Here is a 6,000-nt window from a genome sequence, read left to right on the forward strand (position 1 = left end):
GCAGGTCCAGTAGTAGCGATCAGGTATTCGTTTACAGAAGTGCTTGTGCTGTTTGTCTTGAATATTAAAGCGAGTAATTTTAGGTCGTATTACGTGTATTCGGTGTCTGTACCATGAATAAACGTGCCAAAGGTAAACATTCTTGTGCTGTTGCAGAGTGTACCAATTGGGGCTTTAAGGAATCTGGCACCACATATATTTCTATTTTGAGGGCCTCCCCGATGGCGTAGTGGTGGCGTCATCGCCTTATAATCGAGGGATTCCGGTTCGGTACCCGGTGGAGGCACGTAGTGGTTCGGATATGGAAAAAGTTATTCAATTTGAGATTGTGTTTGCATCCTTCCATGGGTCAACTGTTTCCAAGCAACATAAAGTTATGGACACTCTAAAGACAGTACTTCAGTCAAAATTTCCTGAAGTTAACGAAAAGATTATTTCCCTGTATGTCAGAACAAGAACTTTTATTAAAATTCGACATTTGAATAAACTAATGAAACTCAAGTCCATGGAAGCAAGTACAGTAAGAGAAATACGACAGTGGGTAGCATCGTCTTCAAAATCACAAGTCTCCAGGAAGGGTAAGTTGTAATGAATTCTTATTCTTACTGATATTTATTTCCGCCTCGGCCTCCACCGTATAGTGATTAACAAATCACATTGCTAAACCAAGACAGAGGCCAGGCCTATTGTTCATGTATTTGTTATTTGACGTCGCTTTTTACCACTTTTCGTTAATCGCGGCGATGAGTGTTGATCACATAAAATTGATGAAAGGGCAGGCACAAAGAACATCAATGCCCACGACGTGACTCCAAGTCGGGAACTTCAGTGATGGGATTCAAAGTCGAACACGCGGTTGACCAGATTCTCCATCGAGCTGGCACGGGATTCTTTGAATTTATTAAGGGATTACGTTTTCCCACTACACTTCATTTTATCCATTTATTATTTATTTATTAATTTCTAAAAAGCATATTTTGATGTTACGGTATTTTAAACACAAATCAGTGTAGGTAGAATATTTATGCAATTTTACCATAGTGTAAAGACTTAAATGTAAGCGAAAGCATGTGTGCATCACTAGTTAAAGATTTTCACATCTACCAAAAAATATATATCCAAAGCCCATTTCCACCTCACTCAAGGATTATGTTAATTCAATTCAAATTTTACGCGGGTTCAGTGCCATGAATCTAACCTTTACCGAACAGAATGAGATTGGTTCATAGAATGTATCGCCGAAAATCAATTTCGCTGATATCCCGTTGTCGCTGTTCTATTTCCATTAGATACGAGCTCCAATTACCATTTTAATCCTTCGTTTTAAAAGTTATTCAAACACAAAAATAGTTATCGGGGGTCATTTTTTTTTTACTTCATTACTGTCTTCATTTGATTTTTTTTATTTTCTAAGAATTTCGGCGGGCTGCAACCCCTTAAGCCCCCCTGCGTACACCAGTGCTAGCCACACTCATCTAGCCTATGCTCCCCTCAAATTTATCATTTCATCATTCATTTTTATTATTGCGGTTACCCTAAATACGTAAAAAAGCGACGTCATATAACAACAGCGACAGCGACATCCTATGTATACTAGATATATAAATTATAATGAACAAATTATTAGTAACAAACATCTGTGGAAATTTGAAGGTATGAAGGATAATAAGTATTGGCGTGGTAGCCAAATATTTAATACGTAAAATTGTATTTATTTACCCATACGCAACTTCAGATTTCAATGTAGCGGTGATATAAGAGGATAGCCGTGATTACTTTTTGTTTGATTTGTATAACGCCATTTATTGTAATTGCGTGCTGTAAACTTCTTCATATTATTGCCTAGGTCTTATTCCTTGCGTTTTGCTTATTATTCTACTGCAAATGGTTGATTGACCCAAGATATGGACAATTAAAAATGAGAATATTTCCCGTAAGCTTCCATTGCTACGTGAGCCTCGCCACTTGACAGATCCCCTTGGTCACGTCAGAGCTCGTTGCGGCTTCTGGCCAATGGGAGAGCTCCGTGTCTCGGAATGCTCTTCCTAAAATACTTATATGTTCCTTGGGCACTGCTCCTTCGCGGTCAGAAATTTGTAAGGCAACATTCAGACGGCTTACAACTTTCTGCAAGCAAATCGCGATTAAAATTAACCGATATGCCATCTGGTGGGCTTTTCAGGAAGTACTCTGAGTAGGATACGTTGTGTTGAAGTCGTTCAAAGCATGGGGAATATGCGAGAAAGTAAGGTCTACTGTTCAGGTTTTTTTTTCTTTTTTGCTCTAAATCATTTTATGGGTCAGAACAAATTAAAAGTTTTAATTTGTTTCCACACCCCGTGGAATCAACAAAATGAAATTTTGTTAATAAATCAGGGAAAACGTAATTGACAGAAGATTGGTATGGGGGATATAACACTGTAATTTACGAACAATGCACGAGTCTGCTTACTTTATTTTTCGAGAGATAAATATATATTACCATGAAAGTAAAGTTTGAAATTGTACTTTATAAATGAAGCTCTTTTTTTCCCGAAAAATCATGAGGCGTCTTACCCAATGCATCCATGTATTACCGGTATTACGTATGAGTGATATTTGGAACAGGTGCAAGTCAATTAAGAGAGAAAATGAAAATAGTTTGAGAATAAATTAATAACAAATGTAATCAGAAAAAAAAGTGGACATGCTAATGTTACTGTTTCATTCAGTACGATGTCCTTTTTCAGTAAATCGTGAATATTATTTTTAAACCAGCCTTTCTCTTTCGAGAAAGAACTGCAACGATAGATATGTTTGCAATTTTCTCCTGTCCCAGCTTTTCAAGTACAGGTCAATTTCAATTCCTTTATTTTCAAATAATTTCCGAGAACCCCAGTTACAACATGGCGTGCAGATGATACAGCACTGCTTTGGACAACCAGTGCGTATACATAGTTTCGTCTGCACTTTCCGTGTTATTTTTACCTATCATAATTAAATGCTTCGTTCTCAGTACAAATTCATGTTTGCTAGAGTACCTGGAATTCACATCGCATTCGCAGTATTTAAAAATAATGCGTAATTTAAACTTTTTCTACCATACCAAGCGTGACAACACGCTGCTTTTTTGTACTACTGCTGAATGTAAACAAAGATTTATCCTACTTAGAGCGGCCATATTGGAAGCGACACCAGCGCTCAGGTGGTAATTTTAATCGCGAAAAGGCGGGAGTTCCCATGTGTCCCCTGGTGCTGAAGTGTTGCAATCTAACAAACAGGATCTCAAAGACTGGTATCGGGCCGAGTTGAACTTTGAAGTTTTTACTAATTTTGACATATAATTACATACATTTTACTAGAACTAATAAAGTGTAAGCCCGGCTTACACGGCTTACATGGACGCTCCGCGCCTGGTGTAGGTGCGGATATGCATAGATGTGCGTAGGTGTGCGTGGGTGTTACGTACTTTAACTCGAAAGAAATTATGACACTCGTACGAAGTGTGAGGTGAAAAAAAACACAGATTTGCAATAGTATAAAATCAACAAAAACATCATCAAAAGAGGTTTTCCATTGTAGTTAAATTAATAAAAACAATAGGCCTCGTACCAAGTGTGGGCTTAGAAGCCCTAAAAATACACTACTGTTTCCTTCTATGTATTGGTTTTAGGTTTAGGTTTATTAGGTTCTATAATACGGGATAAACTTGCGGGGGGGGGGGGGTACGAGTGCGGTACGCTCGAGCGTTTCACGTTCGATAGTGAGGGATTCGCACGATTGAGAGCGAGCGAAAACCGCCCCATGCAGGACTCTAAATGCATGTAAAACTCGAAACTAGAACAGTAGAGACTTTTGATATAGAATATAATAGAATTCTTTATTGTCATTAAGCAAATTCAAATTGCAATAGACAACGTCATACCCTATATAATTTTATATTTATTTTTATCAAGGACTAATGCTTTGATGCGGGCTCGGCTTTAGGGATGTGCGACGAGTGCCGCCGCACGGGGCCTGGCACTTCCGAAATGCAATGTTATTGATAAGATAAGATTTATTTCATCCATGAATCACTTATTTGCATATACAGGCAGTGATATCGGACATGTCAGTTTGTTTACATTATCATAAACAATGCAGTATAATAAAACAACGAAATACAATTTATGGTTATAGTAGAATAGAGTAGCATTATAATACAATAAAATGATGTCATTAATTCATTTCTAGTGCAAGTGTGATCATATTGAAACAGAGAAAAGAAAAGAAAAAAATAGAAACATATTAGTGACATAGCTCCATTTGTAATCAGCATGCGACCAGGAGGGGATTTGTCATTAGGCTATCCTAGGCTATAGCCTGGGGCCGAAAGTCCAGGGGGGACGCACAAAAATGATACACGTGTTGAATCTAAATTGTTTTATCGAAGTTTAATGATTTTTTTTAATCAGTTGTGTCTATATTTTAAAGTTTACAAGTGTTATTAATACAGAACATGCAATTACTTGAAGTGAAGTACCATGATAACAATTCTCATAATAATAATAAGGTAACAGTTTCTGCTGCATTGTAGGATGAAGTTTTAGGAAGAATATATATCGACGGAGGTTGTAAACCTTGGAGAAACTCATTTCCGTAAGTAGTTTCTTGTGTAAAATTGAAGAAATGTGTCTCCGATGCATGAAACTGTTACCAATAAGGATAATAATAATAGCAATGATAATAATACTAATAGTGTTGGCATAGCCTAAAACAAAGGATAGCCTAGGGGCCTAAATGTTATGAATCCCCTGCCTACGACAAAGTTCACAATTGTATCTTCCGCGTTTTAAAAACTTAAACATATTTATACATTATGCCAAATACAACAAATACGTATGATTAACCACAGAACATAATATTATAAAAATGTTAAGTTAATTAGTGAAATATCAACTTACGTATCTTGGTAGCGCCCAGCGCCCAACAACATGTAAAAACCGAAAGAATATGAAGATAATTTTTCAGCTTGCAATATTCGGGTTAGTAGTTAACCAACGGTTGCTCGAAATACTTCAAATTAATAGTTTTTATGCTCACTATTACAGTCGTTACATGCTAACAGTGCCGATAACAGTTGCGAGTGTCGAAAGAAGTTTCCCTTGAAATTAATCAGGATGTATTTGAGAACTAGCATGTCCCAAGAACGACGCCTCACTCACTCACTTGCCACATTATCGATACATGAAATATAAGCTAGATTAGGGCTACTATACGTCCTGGTTTTCCCGGACATGTCCTCTTTTCGGACCCTGAAATTTGCGTCCGGGCGGTTTTTACTTTCTGTTAAAATGTCCGGGTTTTTACTTTTATCCAATCATCATAGGTCAGAGATCACGAAGTTACAACTTTTCGAATCATTAAAGGTCTGATGTTGGCAGTACTGGACGATGCGCTAAGCGTTAGTCGTTTGTTGTTACAGTTTCAAGTTCGAAGTGGAAGTTAGAGTTTGCGAACACGGTGTAAGCTACTAATATGCCTAAAAGGAAGTTCAAGTTTACTAATGAGTTACAAGAAAAGTATTCATGTTTTAGACGTGATAGAGACGATTTTGAAGGCGAGTGTATGGTTTGTAAACCCGGTACATATGTGTCTGTGGCAAACAAAGGTGGGCTAGACTTGCAAGCACACGTGGAGTGCGAAAAGCACAAAAGAGCCGTCAGAGGTGAAGCTTCATCTACAAAACTGACTCAGTTTTTCACGAAACCTGGCAGTGAACATGAAGATAAAGTAAGTGCTGCAGAAGGTTCTTTCACGTTCATACTGTTAAGCATCACAACAGTTATAAAGTGATGGACTGCCCATCAAGCTTGATAAAATTTGTGTGATTTATGTAATGCTTTCGTGTTTGTGAATAAATTGATGGTGTGTTTGGCTTTCGAAGAAAATGTCCTCTTTTTAGCATTTCAAAATATGGTAGCCCTAAGATGGATTTCTCTCCACTGTATTTATGTGTTCTCTCCAAAGGAAATTTCTCCT

At 37.4% G+C, this 6,000-nt stretch overlaps 1 protein-coding gene across 1 annotated transcript in view; it reads right to left on the bottom strand.

The window, feature by feature from the left end:
• Positions 1-4,966, bottom strand: part of LOC145983085 (uncharacterized) — a 29,462-nt gene extending 24,496 nt beyond the window's left edge. Inside the window, exon 1 of the mRNA XM_083116357.1 lies at positions 4,923-4,966. The gene's annotated coding sequence lies outside the window, so the exon portion shown is untranslated. The remainder of the gene's footprint in view (positions 1-4,922) is intronic.
• Positions 4,967-6,000: the final 1,034 nt, after the last annotated feature.

This window comes from Lepisma saccharinum, unplaced genomic scaffold, assembly GCF_977018435.1.
Source record: "Lepisma saccharinum unplaced genomic scaffold, izLepSacc3.1 HAP1_SCAFFOLD_634, whole genome shotgun sequence".
In the NCBI taxonomy this organism is placed as follows: domain Eukaryota; kingdom Metazoa; phylum Arthropoda; class Insecta; order Zygentoma; family Lepismatidae; genus Lepisma; species Lepisma saccharinum.